At 47.1% G+C, this 25,618-nt stretch overlaps 1 protein-coding gene and 1 long non-coding RNA gene across 4 annotated transcripts in view; one reads left to right on the top strand and one right to left on the bottom strand.

Annotated features, from left to right (window-relative positions):
• Window positions 1–9,606, top strand: part of LOC141091521 (uncharacterized) — a 69,029-nt gene extending 59,423 nt beyond the window's left edge. The window contains exon 6 of one of the 2 annotated variants that reach the window (XR_012232535.1): window positions 5,541–9,606. This is a non-coding gene — a long non-coding RNA (uncharacterized lncRNA). The remainder of the gene's footprint in view (window positions 1–5,540) is intronic. The other variant, XR_012232534.1, reaches the window with a different exon arrangement.
• LOC141091519 (cell surface glycoprotein CD200 receptor 1-like) overlaps window positions 1–25,618 on the bottom strand; it is a 59,684-nt gene that overhangs the window by 28,101 nt on the left and 5,965 nt on the right. The window lies entirely within an intron of this gene.

The raw sequence follows: 25,618 nt of genomic DNA, 5'->3' as shown, positions 1-25,618 counted from the left end.
ATAAGAGAAACAGTAACAGTTTTTGCAGAGTCAAAAGTAAGAAAAGATCGAATTCTAGAGATGTTTTTGAGGTGCAGATGACAAGAGCGAACCAGTGATCGAATGTGGGGGGGGCAAAGGAAAGCTCAGAGTCAAGTATGACCCCAAGACAGCGGGCATGTTGCTGGGGAGTAATAGTGGAACCACACACAGAAATGGCAATGTCGGGTATAGGTACATTAGTAGCGGGAGGAAACACAAGGAGTTCAGTCTTTGACAGGTTCAGTTTCAGATATAGTGAGGACATGATGTTAGACACAGCGTTTAGACAATCGCTGGTGTTTTCTAAGAAGGCTGGAGTGATGTCAGGAGAAGATGCGTAACCAAATCTACTGATTGTTTGACCAATAGGGGCAGTGTACAAGGAGAAGAGGAGGGAGCCTAGAACCGATCCTTGAGGAACCCCAACAGTAAAGGGAAGGTGGGAGGAGGAACCAACAAAAGATACAGTAAAGGAGCGGTCAGAGAGATAGGAGGAGAACCAGGAGAGAACGGTGTCCTTGAGGCCAATGGAGTGGAGCATGGTGAGGAGGAGCTGATGATCCACAGTGTCGAATGCTGCAGAGAGATCCAAAAGAATTAGCATGGAGTAATGACCATTTGATTTAGCTGTTAGTAGATCATTAGAGACTTTAGTGAGGGCAGTTTCAGTAGAGTGTAAAGAGCAGAAACCGGATTGGAGAGGGTCGAGAAGAGAGTTATCACAGAGATAGCGGATCAGACGGGAGTGGACCAGGCGTTCCAGGAGTTTAGAGATGAAGGGAAGATTAGAGACAGGTCTATATTTAGCGGCACAGTTTTGGTCAAGGGATGGTTTTTTAAGTAGTCTGGCAGTAATGATTTTACTGCTGATCAGAAGCAGTGTTTGCCACCCTGTCATGCACATGACAGTGTGGCAAGCACTGGATGTTAGGGCCCCACATTCTAGTGAAAGGGGGCCGTGTTTGGGTCCGGGTACTTTTCTGATACCCAAACACAAACCTTTTCTTAACTGTTCAGCCAAACCCGAACATCCAAGGGTCCAACCATCTCTACTTACCACTTGTGCACTTCACCACATTGTATCCCAGCTCTTCCCCAAATTTTTAAGAATTTTTAATAATCAAATCTTATAACAGCGGCACAAACCAAACTGTAAAGAAATCAGACAAAAACCCAGTGGTAAAAAGTGATATAAATCCTAACATAGGCAAATGAATCTACCAAGTGGTAATATAAGTACTCAGAAGAGCAGCATTGAACGGAAGCGGAAAAATGTGCAGGATGAGCATTACAAAAGTTAGACAAAATACAGTAGTAACGCAAAAGTGTCAGAAAACTCACAAAATAGTATGGCAATGGTCTGCTCCTGGATGGCGTCCAACCAAACATGCGTCTTGGCACGTAGCCTTCGCCAGGGAGTAAACAAACTAACAATGGTAGACAGATACAGAGGGTAGAGGGCCCTGCAATCGCAGGATTACATTCTACAGGATAATGTGAAAGGAGACAGTGGATTGGGGGTTGTGGCAGCTCCAGTGAGGGTCAGGAAGCCGGACTGTAGGTTGTCGAAGATTGAGTTAGATAAGAGATGAGAGTAAAGTTCAGCATGTACAAGTTGAGGAGTTTGGAGGCGAACGGGAGTAGTGATAAGGGGGTATAGCTGGACATAGAGGTCAAGTCAAAGGATGACTTGTTTATGATCATGACATGTTTGAAAGCAGAAGGGAAGGTACCAGAGGTTAGCAATAAGTTGAAAAGATGGGTTGGGCCCGGGATAAGCGTGGTGATGAATTTGGGGAGGAGCTGGGATGCAATGTGGTGAAGTGCACAAGTGGTAAGTAAAGATGGTTGGACCCCTGGATGTTTGGGTCTGGCTGGTTTGGCTGAACAGTTAAAAAAAAGTTTGTGTTTGGGTATCAGAAAAGTACCCGGACCCAAACATGGCTCCCTTTCACTAGAATGGGGGGCCCTAACATCCAGTGCTTGCCACACTGTCATGTGCATGACAGGGCGGCAAACACTGCTTCTGATCAGCAGTAAAATCATTACTGCCAGACAGACAGCCGCGGTTCCTATGCAGCTGTGATTGGAGGTAAGAAGTTTACCTCCGGTCATGGACTTCGGCTGATGGACTACAGCTCCCATCAGCCTACACCTGCTACCACTTATAACAGCGAGAGCAGGTGGCGGCTGATGGGAGTAGCCATCAGCCGGCACCTGCGCTGTAAATAAATAATAAAAAAAACGGTGTAGGTTCCCCTGTATTTTTGATAACCAGCCAGGCAAAACTCACAGCTTGGGGCTGCAACCCTCAGCTGTGAGCATTAACAAAGCTGGTTATAGAGTGGTCCTCACTCCGATTTTTTCCAATTATTTAAATAAATAATTTAAAAAACGACATGAGGTTCCACCCATGTTTGACAACCAGCCAAGCTAAAGCAGACAGATGGGGGCGGGCTGGTACTGTCAGGCTGGTAAGGGGCCATGGAAATTGGCCCCCTCAGACTAAAATTAGCAGCCCGCCGATGCCCAGAAAAGGCGCATCTGTTAGATGTGCAATTTCTGGCGCCTTGCCCAGCTCTTCCCTCTTGCCCTGTAGCAGTGGCAAATTGTCACGTGCCCCGTCCTGAGTGACACGGCCAGCAGGCCGGTAACTGATACAACAGGACGCGGCACGTGCAATTGTCCTATGTGACGCGGCCCGCAGGCCGGTAACTAATACAATAAGACAAGGGAATAGGGAAAACCTGGCTAACAATAACAGTGGTGGCCCTGCGATAGGGAATGGGGAAATGGAGACCTCCTGCACTCCCCTGAGTCAGTGTCTCTACACTCCTAACGTTCCCTAGGCTGGTTCCGCACCGGGTGCCGATCAGGATACCCTAGCTCACCCTGCACCTAAACCCTCACTAGGGAAATGGTCGGTGCGGAAACTAATCCCATCACTGCACTAAGCACACAAGGAAAAATGACAAAACAGGGGAGCACCACTTAGCTTTGCTCTGTTGCTTACGCTCCCAGCAACAGAGCCCACCACCTGCGTGCCTCTTTTCCTCCGACCGGATCCAACACCATAGTGCAGCCTTGGAGCAAACAGAGTCCACACCTGCATGCAGCTGTCCAGAAACAGAGTCCAGCAAATAAGTCCAGCTTTTCTGCCAAAGGGTCCAACATTTTGAGTGCAGCTTTCCGCAACCGAGTCCAGCATTCTGAGTGGAGCTCTACACCATAGCTGTCACTCCACCAAGCAATACCAGCCCTCCTTGCAGACACCATAGCTGACACTCCACCAATCCATGCCAGCCCTCCTTGCAGACACCATAGCTGCTACTCCAGCACTCTGACTGGGCTGCCCGTGACTCTCCTTCAGCTCCCTTCTTTACCCAGGTTTGCTTGCACATGAGGAACTCATCACCAACAGTGATTAACACACCTGATACTCTTTTATAGAGCAATCACACCTGTTATATAATCACATGCACAAACTTAGGTAACCAAAGTGCAATGACCCTAATGGCCACCGGGGGCAAAACCACCTTTGGCACACAGCCAAAGGAAAAAAAATGGGTTACTTTGTGCATTTAATCTGTCAGATCCACCCTGGATCATGACACAAATGGGGTAATATTTGTGGAGTTTATGTCACCTTTGTATTGTCCTGTGAAATCAAGTCCATGGCTTTGTAATGGAGAGGCATCTATAAGACACCTATCCATTACTAATTCTACAGTTATATGGTAAATAAACACACAGCCAGAATAAAGTCTTTTATTTGAAAGAATGACACAGACTGCTTTAATAATTCTAAATTAAACCAAACACTTATCAGAACCCATTCTTTTGAATCCCTCATCTCCTGTAATAAAACAAAAATTAAAAAAACAAAAGCAACCTCATTTCCCAGTGGTTCTCAGCCTGGACAGTCGCATCTTGGCACATCCAGGTTGAAAACTATTTATCCCCAGACACGGGACAGAACGACGGACAGGTGAGGGATATTGTTGTTTTTTATTGTTTTATTACATGAGATGAGGAATTCAGTGGAATGGGCATTAGGTGAGTATAACTGTGTTTGTTATTTTTAAATAAAAAAGTTAAAGTGTTTTTTTGTTTTATTTCAAATAAAAGACTTTATTCTGGCTGTGTGTTTACTTACAATATAACTATAGGATTAGTAATGGATAGGTGTATTATAGCCGCCTCTCCATTACTAATCCGTGGGCTTGATGTCACCTGACAATACAAAGGTGACATTAACCCCACATATATGAACCCCACTTGCCACCGCTACAGGGCAAGTGGGAAGAGCCAGACAAAGTGCCAAAATTGGCATCTTTTCTGGGTGACTGCGGGCTGCTATTTTTAGTCTCAGGGAAGCAAAATCCATGGCCCCATGGTCTGCTTTAGCTCAGTTGGTTGTCAAAAATGGGGGTCACCCCATGCCATTTTTTTAAATTATTTATTTAAATCGGAATGGGGACCTCTCTATACTTGATAACCAGCTTTGCTGTCGCTGACAGCTGTGGGTTGCAGCCCCCAGCTGTGAGTTTTTCCCGGCTGGTTATCAAAAACACAGGGGAGCCCAGGTCATTTTTTTTTTAAATTATTTATTTACAGCACAGTTATCAGCCAACGCCAGTGACCAGAGGTAAATATTATACCTCCGATCACAGCTGTGGACTCACGCTTTCATTTGACATCCAACCAGAAGTGGTTGTCATGATATGTATTCACCACTCTTTGGATGTTATTTCAGGGAATATGTAATATTATTATTGGTGTTAATTAAGTGTTATTTTTTTATATTTTTTTTTAACTGTTTATTTTTTAAAGATTTTCCTTTTTCGTGTACAAATAGCATCATAAACACAAATATAGTTGTGGCCTAATTATGCAAAACAGTGCCAAACATTTTAGATGTTTCTTGCAGTGGCACAATGCACAGTGCACAGCACTGCTGCTCCTCCTAACATTAGGTCAAACATGTAATACATCATCTAACAGTATAGGAGTACAGGGAAGAGATAGGAAAAAAGTCAGGAAGGGGGAAAGGACACGAAAGAAAGAAGGCACGTAACATCAATTGGTTAGCTTAGTTACATAATCATCCCATGGAGCCCAGATGCGATTAAACAAATCAAGTTGATTATTAATACAGGCCGTAAGATTCTCCATGTGTCACATTTCTTTAATCTTCATCCTGAGTTTTTCATGGAGGGAGTCGACCTTTTCTTCCAGTAAGAGGCTACTAGACACTTCGCCGATGTTAGGATATGGAGGAGCAGCCTGGTAGGGCCCTTTCTCATCGGCACGGGGGGAACATTAAGCAAATAAGAGTCCTATCAAGTTCAACAATGCCACGATTTTGATTTTCCCAGACTTCTCTATGGAACTCCAGAAACAACGGGCACAGTTTACGGCGGTCAAAAGACATCTACGGGAGAGGAATGTTATGTACTCGATGATTTACCCGGCCCGGCTCAGGGTGGTTCACGAGGGTTCTACTTTATTTTTTACAGATCCAGCGGAGGCGGCGGAGTGGCTACGGTCTCACAAAGGATCTGCTGCAATGGAATCCTAACGTATCTATGGCTAGTTGGTATTTTTCTATTAATCGACTGATTGGAGCTCTACTCGAAAGCGTCCAAGTTACCAACAATACCGGACACTGGGCTCAGTGATGGTATCCCCTTGTTTGCTTTGTGATGGGAGTACAGGACTCTGCTCCCGCGTTGTTTGTTTTTTCCACTTAGTTTTTATTCCGTTGTGGTTTTTTGTATTTTTTAGGTATTAATCGCAGTCGACAACAATTTCAGTCTCTAGGTGATGTCTCTAAATTTTGCCCGGGTAATATTATGCATTATATTCAGCGGAGTAAAACATGGGGTCGGAGATGATATGTATGACATGGAATGTGAGGGGTATAAAAACTCCTCGAAAAAAGATCAAGGTTTTCTCACAGATCAGACATTATCGCCCTCACATTGTGGCCTTGGTGAAGATGCACCTGACTAGGGATACAGCGCGTTGCGTGCAGAAGCCTTGGGTACAATGGTCTGCCCATACATTCCACACCAGCTACTCGAGAGGGGTCTCACTGTTGGTACATAAAGATGTTAGATGGGAAACTAGGGAGACTCTGAGGGTGCATTGATAAACACCAGGAAATATGTGGCCTTATGTATTTATAATCCTCCCCCCGGCTCGCATATCCATTCTACAGAAGGCAATGAGTTTTGCTCTTAATTACCCAGACGCTGATGTTATTTGCATGGGAGACTTTAACATGGTTATGAACAACTGTCTTGATAAATTGAGGTTGGATGATGGAGCGACTGGAGGGTCCTCTCCACCGAATACAACCCCGTTGTCATTATTTATGGCGGGTGGTTGGATTTGTGGAGGGTGCGTCACCCTGAGCTAAGGGAATATACTTGCCACTCATCCACTAAACGCTCTCTATCACGCATAGACTACATATTTGGTTCTAGCGGTCTGGCAATGTGGGTGGCTGATATAGAGCATGGAAGTAGAGGGATCTCAGACCATAGTCCGGTTATCCTTAAACTCAAATATGGGCATGTAAACAATGGGATAGCTTGGAAGTTGAATCCTTTCTGGTTAAAATTGATGGGACCTCCAGACAGAATGATTGGTCAGTTGCATTGCTTCATCGAGTCCCACCTGGAACCTCAAGATATTAATTTATTTTGGGATGCCCTTAAGGCATATCTGAGGGGCTGTTTTTCCTCCACGATCTCTTATATTAAGCGGGTAACCTCGGAAAAGAATGATGAGGTGGAGCAACGACTGAAAGATTCAGAGGCTACATATATATCTAACCAAACCAGTGGGAACAGGAGTGAGTGGTTGGCTGCCCAGAGGTTATATACTCAGCATGTGGACACTAAATCTAAACGTAAACTATTCTTTACCTGTCAATGCTATTTTGAATTGGGGAACCAGACGGGCAAATTCTTGGCCTAACGGTGCGCCAACATAACACCTCCAACACGATATTACAGATTCGTAGGGCCGATGGTATATTGGTGTCTTCGACCGAGGAGATTCTTGGCTGTTTTCAGAAATACTACAGGTCACGATAGGAATCTAAAAGTGACTCTGACACTTTGGGGTGTCTTGACTATTTGTCAGATCTATCATTCCCCAAATTAGATCCTGAGCAGCGGGCCCTTATGGACGCTGTGTTCACTGCAGAGGAGATAGAAAATGCTATGACAGACATGGCTTCTGGGAAGGCCCCTGGACCTGATGGGTTCCCTATTGAATTATATCGGAAGTACCGGGATATATTGACGCCACTTTTGGTGAAGGTATTTCGGGGAAATTGGGAAGGGAATTCTATGCCTGAGTCCTTTTATGAGGCTAACATCATAGTGATTAGGAAGGAGGGGAAGGACCCTTTGGAATGTGGATCCTATCGTCCCATTTCGTTAGTGAATGTGGACTATAAAGTTTTCACCAAGATTCTAGCTACTAGACTGAATTCAATTATATTGAACCTTATACATCCTGATCAAACGGGCTTAATGCCTGGTAAAAGTACTTCTATTAACATCAGAAGAGTCCAGTCAATAGTCCAATATAGCTCCCTAATGCCAGACAACAGATGGGCTTTGGCATCGTTAGATGCTGCCAAGGCTTTTGACTCTCTTGAATGGCCTTTCCTCTCCGAATGTTTGCAGAGGTATGGCTTTGGCAATAAATTTATAACAAAGATCAAAGTACTATATATGAAACCCAAGGCCCGTATTATAATAAATAACTCTATATCTGAGTCTTTCGCATTACATAGGGGAACCCGTCAGGGTTGCCCTCTTTCCCCGGCCCTCTTCACCCTTTCGATTAAGGCACTAGCAATACGTATAAGGTCCTCCCCTAACATCCGAGGTATAGATATAGCAGGTCGGGTGGATACCATAGGCCTATATGCTGATGATATGGTGATATTCTTGAATGATGTGGAAGAAACTTTGTCGCAGGTGATATCCCTTATAGATAGATTCAGTAAATATTCAGGTTTACATATAAATTGGGAGAAGTCTGCTATCAACTGTATCTAGTTTTAAATATTTGGGCATCCACATATCTAACAATAGTACGCTTGATCTACAACTTAATGTCCACCCATTGCTGGAACTAGTTAAAGTTAAATTTGCATCCTGGAGTAGGCTCCCATTATCTGTGGCTGGACGCATTAACCTGATTAAAATGATATTACTCCCTAAATTTAGCTACTCGCTCCAGCACAGTGCGGTAGCGGTGCCCAAGTCCTTTTTTGTTAATCTCAATTCCCTGGTCACGTCCTTTATATGGGGGAAAACTAGGCCCAAACTTAAACTGTCCACTTTACAAAGACCAAAGAAGGGAGACGGGGCGGCGTTGCCAGATTTTTTCCTATTCTACTTAGCTGGGCAGGCTAAAGCTTTAAGTAAATGGATGTCGGGTAATTGTCTCCCCAATTCTGAAAGTCACTTGCTCCACGCTGCACAAGCGGATTGCCCATTAGGTTTCCTGGAGTTGGAGAAAACCAATGTTCCACGTCTGTTACCCCTGCTCCGGCTGGCACCATTAATATGGAGACAAATCAAGAACGTTATTGGGTTTAAAGGTTTTATAGCTGAAATGCCCCTGTGGAATAATAACTATTTTCCGGGGTTACTGAGTCACCCATCCGCCGCTTTTTGGATTCAGTATGGCGGCTCTTCAATGGGAGACTTGTATGACCAAGGGATCTTAAAATCTTTTGAACAACTACAGGCCACACATGATATTCCGAGATCTCAATTTTTTCATAATTTGCAGTTGAGATCGGCTCTTCAATCGCATATGAGGGATAGGGGTGTGGACCGTACTATTTCATCTTTACCTCTGATAGGAATCCTTAATTCGCAGGGTCCCCAGGGTCTCATACTCTCTGTCAGTAGGGGCAGAATCGGCCATAAGCTCTACTGAGAGGAAGTGGGAACGACTCATCCCTAATACGCAAAAAGAGGAGTGGGAGGAGATTCTAGAGTCTCCGACTGGAGTATCACCATCTATTAATAACAGAATGATACAACTGTGTATAATAAATCAATCATATCTGACTCCGGTGCGACTTTTTAGGATGGGTCGGCTTCAATCATCAGAATGTATGCGATGTCACTCGCCAGATGCTGATTTTATTCATATGGTGTGGCAGTGTCCCATTATCCTACATTACTGGAAAGAGGTGACGACACTACTGACATCCCTGGTGCAGGCCCCTGACCCTCTAGAGCCATTGCTCTGCTTGTTTGGGGTATGGGAGGAGGAGACTTGGGATCGCTATGCTGGGGTCTTCCTGCGCGAGACGCTGTTTATGGCGCGGAAGGTGCTGGCATTGCGGTGGATGGGGGGGTTCATGTCCTTACCTTAGATTTTGGATCGAGTTGTTAAATTTGATTGTTCCATATGAGCGCACGTTATACCAAAATAGGGGATGCCTGGGTACATTTGAAAAGATTTGGGAGAGGTGGAATTCCTCTGACCTCACTTTAGAAGGCTGAGACATCACACGTGACATAATATGATATAGGAGACCAGGCTGCGGAAATAGTAGATACCAGTTGATGTAGTGGTAGTTGTAGTTTAGGAATTTTAGTTAGATTTTATTTCTGAATGATATTACAAGGCTTATGAAATTGGATTGATATACATGCTGGAAAATGTATAGGCAATTATCCTTTGTGTAGGCTTGGAAGGATATGTACATACTACCTAGTTTATAAGAGTGTGCAATCTCTTTGCATTATATTTTACAATGGACGGAAACATGTGTGCTATGTATAATGCTGGTTATTAGAGTTGAGCGACTTTTGGTTTTTTAGGGTCGAGTTTCGTTTCGTGAAACCCGACTTTTCCAAAAGTCGGGTCGAGCAAGATCGGCCGATTATAGGGAAAAGTCGGGGTCGTCCCGAAACAAGAAACCCAATGTAAGTCAATGGGGAATAAAAGTCGGCAGTGAGAGCAGGACAGGAAACACACCTACAGTGCCCATTTGAATGCCAAAAGCATCAATTCTTCTTACTTAAGCTTGTCAACCTTAATTAACTTCATAATACAAGTTACGCACTGAAAAATGGGGGTTATTTGGCTAAAGTTGTGGGGGGGTAGGGCTGGCTCCAGGTTTTCATGTGCCCTGGGCGAAAGAGCGCCCCTTTAATACATACCACAACTCATCATGCTCCGATACGGCAGAGAAATAGCGGTATAGTACAATGAAAAATACTTCACTTTTTACATCTCATGACGAGGCCCATCTATTTCTCCATAAAGAATCATTGGTCCCATATAATGTTTGAAACAGTATATGATGAGCTCCACATAATGCTACAGTATATGTTGGTCCCCATGGATGAAGCTCCACTGTCTTATGGGCCCAAATAATGCTCCAAACATAATGGGCCCCATTTCTAATGCTCTAGTGTATAATGGGCCCTGTAAATGCTGCTCCAGTGTCTGATGTCCACCTTTGGAATGTTCCAGTGTATGGTGGGCCCCATCTATCATTCTCCAGAGTATAGTGCTCCCCAAAAATTGCTGTCCCAACATTGAAAACAATCAAATAAGTCTCCTCGCTAGGGAATCCCTGTACTAGTCTGGACTCCTCGTCGTCCCCATCTTCCATCTCACTGCACAGTATTTCAACTTTGCAAGTGCTGTGATCCTGAGCAAGCAGGGGGGGCCCACTCGTTGGCGACGGCACTGGCACAGGGCCCCTGATAGTACGGTGGTGTGTCTGATGGCGGGTGGGCCGAACCTGCACTTTCATCTACAGCTTCCTCTTTGTCACCGTGTAAGATGGAACTGTATATGGGAAGGGTAACCTGAGTTTCATCAGGGTCAGATTCAGGCCGTGTAGCGTGCGAGGGGAATGTAGTGGTCTGGGTCAATGTACCAGCAGATTCATCGAGCAGTGGCTGGGTATCAGTGCACTTGGGTCGCCCCCAGGAGTACGGTCGTCACAGTGGCATTACCTTCCTCCTAGGGAGTGTGATGTCATGCTTGGGAGCAACGAACGATCTCTCTAGCAGGTTAACTGATTGGGCGGCGTTATTCCCATGAGTCATGACCCTCCAAACAGCGTTCATGAAGGCAAAGTGTTTGTTTTACGTGGGCAGTATGGTTGCAAAGCTGAACCTTAAAGGAATGTCCAGAAGGGCACCACCAGGAGTGGAGCCTACGGTTAAATCCGACTCCACCTGGGAAACCTCAAACATGCCAGCTACAGAACAGATGCACACATTGCAAGCTTAATTCCGTTAACGAACGAGACTCCGTCATGCCCCGCGGTCCGAGTCCGGCTTACTAGAGGGACACGTGAGGCTCTGGCACATGATACTGGCCAATAACTGGTGTGTCATGCCCTTACATGTGCGTGGCTGCATGTGCGCTACACTGAAAAGGCCAGCGTTTGTCGCTTACAGGTGCAGATAACCCGCTGAACAACGTTAGTGATGGGGATCACTGATTACAATTATTACCCGCGAACAATGATTTCCCAGTAAGTGCAGGTCAACCGCAGTTCCGGAATTAGGCCTAACCGTCATTCCTGAAAAAATGAAAAACTTACGTGTGCAAACCACAGGTGCTCTAGCTCGCTTAACAGCTCGCCAGCCGTTCTCACGCCCAGTATGGATTACACGTGATTGCACAAAGGTGAGAAAAGGTACTGTATCCCCAGATAACATGTATGGATAGCGTACACATTCAAAATATATGTCTATACATCAGGAGGCAGGCTCATACGGTGTTAGGCCCAGTATGGATTGCACGTGATTGCACAAAGGTTAGAAAGGGTACCGTATCCCCGGATAACATGTATGGATAGCGTACACATTCAAAATATATGTCTATACATCAGGAGGCAGGCTCAGACGGTGTTAGGCCCAGTATGGATTGCACGTGATTGCACAAAGGTTAGAAAGGGTACCGTATCCCCGGATAACATGTATGGATAGCGTACACATTCAAAATATATGTCTATACATCTGGAGGCAGGCTCAAACGGTGTCAGGCACAGTATGGATTTGACGGCCCAGACTACACAGCGGAGGAGCAGGGAGAGGTGAAGATTGCAAATGCTGGGGCCCTGCCCAAGCAAGGGGGGCCCACTCGTGGGCGTCGGTACTGGCACTGGGCCCCTCATAGTACGGCGGTGTGTCTGACGGCGGGTGTGCACCACCACCGTCAGAGACACTTGATTGCACTATGAGGGACCCTGTGCCAGTGCTCGCGCCCAAGAGTCGGCCTACCCACCTGTCCAGGGCAACGACACTCGCACGGTGTCGTGCGCTAGGTGGTGACCCCGGCCATGGGGGGGGAGGCAGCACAGTTAGGGAGTTTTAGAAAATGGCATATGTTGATGTTAGACATTCAGCTGATGCAAAAGGTGAAATAGGTCAAGTCCCAGGAAGAGGTGGACCAAAGCAAGCCATTTTTCTGTCACCCTATGTGTCATCAGGGGAAGGTGGGACAAAATCCTTGGAAACCCATGCATGGTTCATTTTAATGAAGGTTAGATCATCCACATTTTGGGTTGACAGACGGATCCTTTTTTCTGTCAGGATTGATCCAGCTGCACTGAAGACTCTTTCCGATAGCACACTTGCAGCTGGGCAAGCGATCTCCTGTAAGGCATATTGTGCCAATTCAGGCCAGGTGTCCAGTTTAGCGGCCCAATAGTCAAAGGGGAATGACCTGTGCGGGAGAACATCGATATGGGAGGAAAAGTAGTTTGTAACCATAGTTGACAACTGCTGTCTCCTGTCACTTTCCATCGATGCAGTATTACCAGTTGTGTGAGCGGTACTTGAAAAATCAGTCCACAACATTGTCATGAAACCCCTGTCTCCAACGCCACTTCTGCTGTGTGCACCACGAACACCTCTGCCAAGCTGCCCCCGGCCCGTACGGCTCGTGTGAGAACCATCACCGCTGCTGTGTGCTGGGAATGCCTCAAGCAACCGATTTACCAGAGTTGCTTGTTTATTAGCCAATATTAGGTCAAGGTTGTCCTGTGGCATGATGTTTTGTAATTTGCCTTTATAGCGTGGATCCAGGATGCTGGCCAACCAGTAGTCGTCATCGTTCATCATTTTGGCAATGCGGGGGTCCCTTTTTAGGATCTGCAAGGCATAATCTGACATGTGGGCCAATGTTCCCGGTGTCAATGATGCACTGCGAGTGCTGGTTGGAGGAGCACTTTCTGGAAAATCCACATCCCTCCAGTCACGCACAAACTCTGTACCAGACCTTGCCACGCCAACATTTTCACTTGCCCCACGAGATGCATCCTCCCCTAAGTAATCATCCCCATCATCCTCCTCCTCCTCTTCTTCCTCCACCTCGTCCAGGAGAGGTCCCTGAGCAGACAATGGCTGAATGTCATCAAGGATTCCCTCCTCTTCCTCCTCATCAACATTGGCTGCAGACGCCTGCTCCTTAAGGTGCATCAAAGTTTGCATGAGCAGACGCATAAGTGGGATGCTCATGCTTAGGATGGCGTCGTCTGCGCTTACCAGCCGTGTGCATTCCTCAAAACACTGAAGGACTTTACAGAGGTCTTTCAGCTTCGACCACTGCACACCTGTCAACTCCATGTCTGCTCTCAAAGTGCCTGGCCGTGTATCCTCCCACAAATGCATTATGGCCTGCCTCTGCTCGCACAGCCGCTCCACCATGTGCAGGGTGGAGTTCCACCTTGTTGCAATGTCGATAATGAGGCGGTGGTTGGGAAGGTGGAGCAATCGCTGCAGCTTCTGCATACGAACGGAGTGTACAGGCGAATGTGCGCGCACAGTCTTCGCACTTTCTGGAGCAGGGCTGTTAACTCCGGATAATTTTTGAGGAAGCACTGCACCACCAGGTTCAATGTGTGAGCCAAGCAAGGTATATGGCTGAGTTTTGAAAGGGCTATGGCTGCCACAGAATTACGGCCGTTATCACTAACTACCTTGCCTGCCTCAAGATGTACACTGCTCAGCCATGACTCAGTTTGTCGCTTCAGGTACTCGGCCAGCACCTCGGCGGTGTGTCTTGTCGCCCAAACACATCATCTGCAACACAGCCTGCTGACGCTTTCCACTAGCTGCTCGATAGGGGGACACATCGTGTGCAACAGTGGCAGCTGCAGATGGAGTGCTCGTACGACCGCTCTGTGGACGAGCTTTCGCTTCTGGAGGAGGAGGAGGGTCGAACGCCTACAGCCAACTGTTTCCTATACCGTGGGCTAGGCAGCACTGTCCCACCACCGCTGTCCCCTGTGGACCCTGCATCCACCACATTAACCTCTGGCAGTGATGGACACATAACGGCCCTGGCCATGCCGACTGGACCATGCATCAGTTGTGATGTGCACCTTTCCGCTCACTGACTGCTTGAGTGCATGGACAATGCGGTCTTTCACATGATGGTGGAGGGCTGGGATGGCTTTGCGAGAGAAGAAGTGGCGACTGGGTAGGTCATAGCGTGGTACTGCATAGGCCATGAGTTCGCGGAAAGCTGCGCTTTCCACCAACCGAAAGGGCATCATCTCAAACGAGATTAGTTTGGCAATGTGGGCGTTCAAACCCAGTGTACGCGGATGAGAGAGTACTTTCTTGACCTACTCATAGTGTCTGGGAGGGTGAGCTGGACTTGAGAGCTGCATATGGTGGAAGTAGCGGTGGACAGGGCGGACTGAGAGACTGTTGATGATGGTGATGGAGTTGTTCTTTCTGATGGCTTAGAATCAGTCTTTCGTTGATATAACAGTGGGATTCCCTGACTGCTGTGGCCTTGCAACGACACCTCAACATTTGCTGCTGTGCTAACCGGTGGACTTACAGTGGGGGAAACAATGTAGCGTTGCTGACTACCTTCGTTGTGATCAGTTGCACATGTGGCACTTGAGGTTTGGTGTTGTGTCCACGCTTGCAAGTGCATGGTGTTTAAATGTCTAAGCATGCAACTGGTATTCAAATTTTTCAGATTTTTCCCTCGGCTAAAGGTCTTTGCGCACTTCTTACAGATAACCTTGGCCTGATCATGAGGATTTTGTTCAAAAAAGTGCCACACTGCACTCTTCCTACTTTGTCAGACATTTTGCGGCCTAGCACGCTGTGATCTTTTGACCCTCTGGACAAGCTGTCCAGCAACTCTGTTGATTTTTGGAACCTGTCTTTGGAGTGCTCCGGGCCTGCCAGATAACAGCTGTTGCGATGTCGATGTCTGCTGTGGATGCTCCTCATCTGAGCTATTGGAAGCAGCACCCTCTTCCCCCAATGGATGCCAATCTGGGTCATCCATCACCTCCTCTTCTATGTCATGTGCACCTTCCTCTGTGTCACCGTGTATGGTGGTATAGTGTGCGGGAAGGGGCACCTGAGTCTCATCAGGGTCAGAATCTGGCTCTGTACACTGCGAGGACAATGTAGTGCTCTGAGTGAATGTACCAGCAGAATCATCCATCAGCGGCTGTGCATCAGTGCACTCCATGTCAGATTCATCTTGGCCTGGGTAATTCACCATTTCACTTGATAATCCAGGCATGGTATGTGAAAACAGCTCCATGGAGTAATCAGTAGTATGGCCTGCGTCATCCTTCAATCTTGGTTGGGGTGAAGGACACAAGGAAAGGTGTGGTTCATGAACATGAGCCTCCAATGACGACTCAGTGCTTTTACTTTTTACAACTTCAGAAGAGGAGGCGATAGAGCTGGAGGCTGAGTCAGCAATGTAAGACAAAACTTTTTCCTGATGCTCTGGCTTTAAAAGCGGTTTGCCAACTCTTAGAAAACTAAGCCTTCGAAGCCTTATGGAGCCAGACGATGACGCAGGCTCAACACCTCCTGCATTCGGTCCTATTTTGCTCTTGCCACTACCATCAGATCCACCACTAACACCATCATTACCAGCTGCCAACCCCCGCCCAATTCCACGGCCTCTTCCACCAGCCTTCCTCATTTTTGGTAGAAATGTAGACAAAATCCAACAAACTATATAGTAATGTAAAACAAGGTACAAGGTGTCTATAGGACAGGGGAGATTTTGAATTTCTGCAGACACTTGTGGACACTGGACACTTTTGGATTGTGTGAGCCCACTGAATATCTGAGCGCTATGTCACAGGCTCGATGGCACAGCTGTGACCAAAGTGACTAGAGGATAACGGAGATTTTGAATTTCTGCAGACACTTGTGGACACTGGACACTTTTGGATTGTGTGAGCCCACTGAATATCTGAGCACTATGTCACAGGCTCGATGGCACAGCTGTGACAAAACTGACTAGAGGATAAGGGAGATTTTGAATTTCTGCAGACACTTGTGGACACTGGACACTTGGATTGTGTGAGCCCACTTAATATCTGAGCACTATGTCACAGGCTCGATAGCACAGCTGTGACAAAAGTGACTAGAGGATAACGGAGATTTTGAATTTCTGCAGACACTTGTGGACACTGGACACTTTTGGATTGTGTGAGCCGACTGAATATCTGAGCGCTATGTCACAGGCTCGATGGCACAGCTGTGACCAAAGTGACTAGAGGATAAGTGAGATTTTGAATTTCTGCACACACTAGTGGACACTGGACACTTTTGGATTGTGTGAGGCCCACTGAATATCTGAGCGCTATGTCACAGGCTCGATGCCACAGCTGTGACTAAAGTGACTAGAGGATAAGTGAGATATTGAATTTCTGCTCACACTAGTGGACACTGGACACTTTTGGATTGTGTGAGGCCCACTGAATATCTGAGCACTATGTCACAGGCTCGATGGCACAGCTGTGACCAAAGTGACTAGAGGATAACGGAGATTTTGAATTTCTGCAGACACTTGTGGACACTGGACACTTTTGGATTGTGTGAGGCCCACTGAATATCTGAGCGCTATGTCACAGGCTCGATGGCACAGCTGTGACCAAAGTGACTAGAGGATAAGTGAGATTTTGAATTTCTGCTCACACTAGTGGACACTGGACACTTTTGGATTGTGTGAGGCCCACTGAATATCTGAGCGCTATGTCACAGGCTCGATGGCACAGCTGTGACCAAAGTGACTAGAGGATAAGTGAGATTTTGAATTTCTGCTCACACTAGTGGACACTGGACACTTTTGGATTGTGTGAGGCCCACTGAATATCTGAGCGCTATGTCACAGGCTCGATGGCACAGCTGTGACCAAAGTGACTAGAGGATAAGTGAGATTTTGAATTTCTGCTCACACTAGTGGACACTGGACACTTTTGGATTGTGTGAGGCCCACTGAATATCTGAGCACTATGTCACAGGCTCGATGGCACAGCTGTGACCAAAGTGACTAGAGGATTAGTGAGATTTTGAATTTCTGCAGACACTTGTGGACACTGGACACTTTTGGATTGTGTGAGGCCCACTGAATATCTGAGCACTATGTCACAGGCTCGATGGCACAGCTGTGACCAAAGTGACTAGAGGATAACGGAGATTTTGAATTTCTGCAGACACTTGTGGACACTGGACACTTTTGGATTGTGTGAGCCCACTGAATATCTGAGCACTATGTCACAGGCTCGATGGCACAGCTGTGACAAAAGTGACTAGAGGATAAGGGAGATTTTGAATTTCTGCAGACACTTGTGGACACTGGACACTTTTGGATTGTGTGAGCCCACTGAATATCTGAGCACTATGTCACAGGCTCGATGGCACAGCTGTGACCAAAGTGACTAGAGGATAAGTGAGATTTTGAATTTCTGCAGACACTTGTGGACACTGGACACTTTTGGATTGTGTGAGCCCACTGAATATCTGAGCGCTATGTCACAGGCTCGATGGCACAGCTTTGACCAAACTGACTAGAGGATAACGGAGATTTTGAATTTCTGCAGACACTTGTGGACACTGGACACTTTTGGATTGTGTGAGCCCACTGAATATCTGAGCACTATGTCACAGGCTCAATGGCACAGCTGTGACCAAAGTGACTAGAGGATAACGGAGATTTTGAATTTCTGCAGACACTTGTGGACACTGGACACTTTTGGATTGTGTGAGTCCCACTGAATATCTGAGCGCTATGTCACAGGCTCGATGGCACAGCTGTGACCAAAGTGACTAGAGGATAAGTGAGATTTTGAATTTCTGCAGACACTTGTGGACACTGGACACTTTTGGATTGTGTGAGCCCACTGAATATCTGAGCGCTATGTCACAGGCTCGATGGCACAGCTGTGACCAAAGTGACTAGAGGATAACGGAGATTTTGAATTTCTGCAGACACTTGTGGACACTGGACACTTTTGGATTGTGTGAGCCCACTGAATATCTGAGCGCTATGTCACAGGCTCGATGGCACAGCTGTGACCAAAGTGACTAGAGGATAACGGAGATTTTGAATTTCTGCAGACACTTGTGGACACTGGACACTTTTGGATTGTGTGAGCCCACTGAATATCTGAGCACTATGTCACAGGCTCAATGGCACAGCTGTGACCAAAGTGACTAGAGGATAAGTGAGATTTTGAATTTCTGCAGACACTTGTGGACACTGGACACTTTTGGATTGTGTGAGCCCACTGAATATCTGAGCGCTATGTCACAGGCTCGATGGCACAGCTGTGACCAAAGTGACTAGAGGATAAGGGAGATTTTGAATTTCTGCTCACACTTGTGGACACTGGACACTTTTGGATTGTGTGAGGCCCACTGAATATCTGAGCGCTATGTCACAGGCTCGATGGCACAGCTGTGACCAAAGTGACTAGAGGATAACGGAGATTTTGAATTTCTGCAGACACTTGTGGACACTGCACACTTTTGGATTGTGTGAGGCCCACTGAATATCTGAGCGCTATGTCACAGGTTCGATGGCACAGCTGTGACCAAAGTGACTAGAGGATAAGGGAGATTTTGAATTTCTGCAGACATTTGTGGACACTGGACACTTTTGGATTGTGTGAGGCCCACTGAATATCACAGCGCTATGTCACAGGCAGAAATTGGCTAGTGTATCACAAACTACAAGGTGTATGTAGAATTGGGCAGAATAGGAATCTCCCTAGAGTGCAGGTCTGTAAGAACGGAACATGTCCTCGACTTATTCTCACAGAGTGACACAGATAGCTTCACTGTGGCTGTGATAACAGCTGTTACACGGTACTGTGTGAGGAGCGTACACCGCTGTATGGTGTGAAAAAATGCACGCTCAGTACCTCAGCAGGACAAAAAAAAAAAATTGGGATTGCTTTTTAAAAAGCAGTTTGCAGCTCAGTACCTCAGCAGGACAAAAAAAAAAAAATTGGGATTGCTTTTAAAAAAGCAGTTTGCAGAGCAGTGGGTAAACACCAATGCAGCTGTCAGGAAGCCTTAGAAGGCAGCCCAACAACCAACACCACTGATACACCACAATATAGCCTCCCCTTGCACTGCACACACAGTGACTGGTGTGTTGTACAGGCACAATCGCTAGCAGCAGAAGCAGTTTTTTTGTCTTCTTCCCTGCCTAACGCTCTCCCTACAGAATCAGCAGCAACCTCTCCCTATGCTAAGATCGGCAGAAGTAAGATGGCGGTCGGCGTTCACGCCCTTTTATACCCCCTGTGACGCCCACCAAAGCAAGCCAATCACTTGCATGCCCTTCTGAAAGATGGTGGTGACCCGTGCCTATGTCATCACGTTGCCCACAGTGTCCGTGGATCCTGATTGGCTGAAAAAGAGCACAAAACAAACTTTTGAAATGCGACTTTGGCGCGTAAGTCGCCGACCTCGTGGCCGACCTCATCCTAGGGTCGGGTATCGTTTCATGAAACCCGACTTTGCCAAAAGTCGGCGACTTTTGAAATTTTTCGACCCGTTTCGCTCAACTCTACTGGTTATCATAAGCCATTGTGTATGTTGTACATTCTTTGTGTCCTGAGGTTCAATAAACGAATTAAAAAAAAAAACATTAAGCAAATAAGTCACAGGATCCAGAGGAATCTCTACATCCAACACCTGAGAAATCAACCCCCATACCCTCTTCCAGAACGAGGATATAGCCTGGCAATCCCAGAATACATGTGGCAATGAGCCCACAGCTTCCCAGGCATTTCAAGCATCTTTTTGACGTGGCAGGGTAAACATTATGTAAAACTTCCGGCGTATGATACCAATGCGTCAGTATCTTGTACTGATTTTCCTTCTGTATTATGCATGGTGACTTAGACCAAATGACCTGCCAGACAGGAAGCGGAAGTTCCCTCCCCAGGTATCTCTCCCACTTAATCATGTAAGCATGTTTAGGAGGGGGGTCTGATGGCAAAGTGAGCAGTATATTATAAATGTCCATGATCAAACAGAGGGATATGTGATATTTTTTGTGTGCAGCCATTTTTGTGTGCATCCCTGCAGAGGGATTCCCTTTACAGAGTCACTCAAAGGGATTGGGGGTAGAGAACGTTGTGTTTTATATAAAGCTAAGGCCAGGTGGCGGATCTGCAAGTATGAGAAATAGGTCCTAAGTGGGAGTTTAAACCGCTCTCTAAGTGTCTGGAAAGGAAGAATATTTCTGTTAGAGGTCTACAATATCTGCGTAATAAAATAATTGTACTTGAAGCCATGGTTCCATCATAGCAGCAGTAAGACTATTATTATTATCATTATTTATTGTTATAGCGCCATTTATTCCATGGCGATTTACATGTGAGGAGGGGTATACATAATACATACAAGTACAGTAATCTTAAACAATACAAGTCACGACTGGTACAGGATGAGAGAGGATCCTGCCCGCGAGGGCTCACAATCTACAAGGGATGGGTGAGGATACAGTAGGCGAGGGCAGAGCTGGTCGTGCAGCGGTTTGGTGGATCGGTGGTTACTGCAGGTTGTAGGCTTGTCGGAAGAGGTGGGTCTTCAGGTTCTTTTTGAAGGTTTCCATGGTAGGCGAGAGTCTGATATGTTGTGGTAGAGAGTTCCAGAATAGGGGTGATGCGTGGGAGAAATCTTGTATGCGATTGTGGGAAGAGGAGATAAGAGGGGAGTACAGAAGGAGATCTTGTGAGGATCGGAGGTTTCGTGCAGGTAAGTACCGGGAGACTAGGTCACAGATGTACGGAGGACTCAGGTTGTGGATGGCTTTGTATGTCATGGTTAGGGTTTTGAAGTGGAGTCTTTGGGTAATGGGGAGCCAGTGCAGGGATTGACAGAGGCGAGAGGCCGGGGAATAGCGGGGGGACAGGTGGATTAGTCGGGCAGCAGAGTTAAGAATAGATTGGAGGGGTGCGAGAGTGTTAGAGGGGAGGCCACAGAGCAGGAGGTTGCAGTAGTCAAGGCGGGAGATGATGAGGGCATGGACTAGGGTTTTTGCAGATTCTTGGTTGAGGAATGTATGGATCCGTGACTATCAGGTATATAGGGTGTAAAAAGGAAGGAGATCATAGGGGATCTGGAGGAGATCAATGGAAAGGCCCTGCTGCTTATCCTCCAAATTTTCATTGTAAATGCCATAGAGCCCAGCAGAGGCACTGAGGGCAGAGGCATAGCCAGGGTTTTGGTTCAGGGCGGGGGGCGAAACTTCCGAGTGGGCCCCTAACCAGGTAACCTTGATTATAACTGGGTGACGCACCTTAAAAGTGGAGGAGAACCTCAGCAGATGACCGCGCTGTTACTGAAAATAATTGCTATATAAAGATCAACATTGATATTACCGCCATATGGTCAGTGGTAGATACCTGTCCTACAGAACATACTGTATAAGAGATCACAGCACAGCTACAGATATGACCTACCGCTGACGTTCTTTCTGAAGGAACCGTTCACTTTTCACATCTTTTCCATCTGGCCCAGACCGACATGACAACTTCTCCAGCCAGGACTCGGCTACAGAGAATACAACAAAGACGTTTCACTTCTCACATTTTCAGCAGTGTCCAAAACCGGACTATCCCCAACCTACACAAACTCCTCATCCTGCTGATGCCCCAATGCTGATCCGCTGCTGTCATGTGTGACCCTATTAATGCACCTGCTGGGTGGCCCTATGTGACCTCTAAATTTTAAAGCAACCCTCTAGAAAATACTAAGGCCGGGTGCAAGTGCCCTATAAAACAGTGCCCACATTTTGTCCCCTAGAACGTAATAATGCTTTTTTTTTTTTTTTTTAACTCTATATTGTATAATGCACTCCCCATAGGCAGGTTCTATAGTATAATGAATTCCACATAGCCAGCCTCTGTAATGTAATGCACTCCCCATAGACAGCCTTTGTAGTGTAATGCACCCCCATAGGCAGCCTCTATAATGTAATGCACCCCCATAGCCACCCTCTGTAGTATAATGCACCCCCATAGCCACCCTCTGTAGTATAATGTACCCCCATAGCCACCCTCTGTAGTATAATGTACCCCCATAGCCACCCTCTGTATATGCACCCCCATATCCACCCTCTGTATATGCACCCTCATAGCCATCCTCTAGTATATGCACCCCCATATCCACCCTCTGTATATGCACCCCCATAGCCACCTTCTGAATATGCACCCCCATAGCCATCCTCTGTATATGCACCGCCATAGCGATCCTCTGTATATGCACCACCCATAGCCATCCTCTGTATATGCACCCACATAACCACCCTCTGTATTGCACCCCCATAGCCACCCTCTGTATATGCACCCCCATAGCCATCCTCTGTATATGCACCCCCATAGCCACCCTCTGTATATGCTCCCCCATATCCACCCTCTGTATATGCACCCCCATATCCACCCTCTGTATATGCACCCTCATAGCCATCCTCTAGTATATGCACCCCCATATCCACCCTCTGTATATGCACCCCCATAGCCACCTTCTGAATATGCACCCCCATAGCCATCCTCTGTATATGCACCGCCATAGCGATCCTCTGTATATGCACCACCCATAGCCATCCTCTGTATATGCACCCACATAACCACCCTCTGTATTGCACCCCCATAGCCATCCTCTGTATATGCACCCCCATAGCCATCCTCTGTATATGCTCCCCCATAGCCACCCTCTGTATATGCACCCCCATAGCCACCCTCTGTAAATACACCCCCATAGCCACCCTCTGTATATGCACCCCCATAGCCACCCTCTGTATATGCATCCCCATAGCCACCCTCTGTATATGCACCCCCATAGCCACCCTCTGTATATGCATCCCCATAGCCACCCTCTGTATATGCACTCCAATAGCCATCCTCTGTATATGCACTCCAATAGCCATCCTCTGTATATGCACCCCCCATAGCCATCCTCTGTATATGCACCCCCCATAGCCATCCTCTGTATATGCACCCCCATAACCACCCTCTGTATATGCACCCCCATAGCCACCCTCTGTATATGCACCCCCATAGCCACCCTCTGTATAAGCACCCCCATAGCCACCTTCTGTATATGCACCCCCCATAGCCATCCTCTGTATATGCACCCCCCATAGCCATCCTCTGTATATGCACCCCCCATAGCCATCCTCTGTATATGCACCCCCATAGCCATCCTCTGTATATGCACCCCCATAACCACCCTCTGTATTGCACCCCCATAGCCATCCACTGTATATGCACCCCCATAGCTACCCTCTGTATATGCAACCCCATAGCCACCCTCTATATGTACCCTTATAGCCACCTTCTTTATATGCACCCCATAGCTATCCTCTGTATATGCACCCCCACAGCCACCCTCTGTATATGCACCCCCATAGCCACCCTCTGTATATGCACCCCCATAGCCACCCTCTGTATATACACCCCATAGCCACCCTCTGTATATGCACCCCCATAGCCACCTTCTTTATATGCACCCCCATAGCCACCCTCTGTATATGCACCCCCATAGCCACCCTCTGTATATGCACCCCCATAGCCACCCTCTGTATATGCACCCCCATAGCCATCCTCTGTATATGCACCCCCCATAGCCATCCTCTGTATATGCACCCCCATAGTCACCCTCTGTATTCACTCCCATAGCCATCCTCTGTATATGCACTCCCATAGCTACCCTATGCATATGCACCCCCATAGCCATCCTCTGTAGGATAATGCACCCCCCCATAAACTAAATACTCACCTCTCTTCCTCCTGGTTCCTGCGCTGATGCCGCTAATCTCCGACTGCAGGCGCCGGGTACTGACGTCATCGCACCCCCTGTCAGTGTCGGCGTCGGTGACGTCAGACGCTGACAGGGGGATGATGAGAGAAGCAGCGCTCGCTCCTTCTGTCATCAATGCGGTCAGCGGTGTCGGCATGTAGCCGACACCGCTGACCCTGCGATGACGGGCGGGGGCCCACTGCCGGCACCGGGCCCCCTGCCTGCTCAGGGGCCCATAGCGGCCGGACAGCAGAGGAGGGATTGATTATCCCTGCTCTGCCGCAAAATGCATCTGTAGCGTAGCGCCGGGTGGCCCCCTGAGAGTGCGGGGCCACCGCCCCCTCTGCCCCCCCGGTAGCTACGCTACTGACTGAGGGTCATGTACTCCCATCTCCCCATAGCAATGAATTGGGATGCACTGGAGACATCCAAAGTTTCTTGATTTCTACCCATTTGCTCTAAGCCTGCAAGGAGTCCCAAGCTGGTATCCTTCTAAGGTGCACGGCCAAGTAATATCTCCAGACTTTTCCAGACTAATATGTCTGGAAAAGCAATACACCCCCTGCGTTTTTTGGAGATGTGAGGACTAATTTAGCTATACAAAGTCATCTCTGACTCCCAAAAATATTTAGAAGCACGGTCTGAAACCTCCTCAACACCGCTCGTGCGATCGGAACCGGCAAAACTTCCACCATGTATAAGAACTTACGTATAATAAACATCTTTATCAAATTTGCTCTACCAAAAAGAGAGAGAGGAAGTTTAGACCATCTAGATAGTAATCCGCTCAAGGGAATCTGTCAGCCCTTTTTTGAGATATTATATAATGATATCATTCAATTGTGTGTCACATAAGGATTCTCTTAGTACTTTTGCTTCCCACTGACCCCGCACCTTTCATGCATAAATACCTTTTTTATATCGGTTCAGATGTATGTAAACTGCCGCTGTCCGGTCCGCTGGGCGGGGCTTATTCAACTGCTCCCCCCTCCCTGTCTTGCTCTACACAAGAAGAAATGCGTAGAGCAAGACAGGGAGGGGGGAGCAGTTGAAGAAGCCCCGCCCAGCGGACCGGACAGCGGCAGTTTACAAACATCTGAACCAATATAAAATAGGTATTTATGCATGAATCCTTATGTGACACACAATTGAATGATATCATTATATGATATCTCAAAAAAGGGGTGACAGATTCCCTTTAATCTCTTGAAAGAAGGCCAGGAAATTTGGTCTATAAAGGGAGTCGTAAGAGCCAGTCAGGAAGATAACCAAATATTTAATTTTGGTGTCCTTCCATACAAATTTAAACTTTGATCTCAGGGCGTCCACCATTGCGCACGGTAAGTTAATTGGGAGGGGGGACCTAGTGAATGAACTGCAGAGAGCTGGGACCAATGTAACAAGGCCTACCATAAGTAACACACTACGCCACCATGGACTCAGATCCTGCAGTGCCAGACGTGTCCCACTGCTTAAGCCTG

This window comes from Dendrobates tinctorius, unplaced genomic scaffold (assembly GCF_039654945.1).
Source record: "Dendrobates tinctorius isolate UK_male_01 unplaced genomic scaffold, ASM3965494v1 ptg000054l, whole genome shotgun sequence".
Classification (NCBI taxonomy): domain Eukaryota; kingdom Metazoa; phylum Chordata; class Amphibia; order Anura; family Dendrobatidae; genus Dendrobates; species Dendrobates tinctorius.
This window is presented reverse-complemented; position numbering and strand designations above follow the sequence as displayed.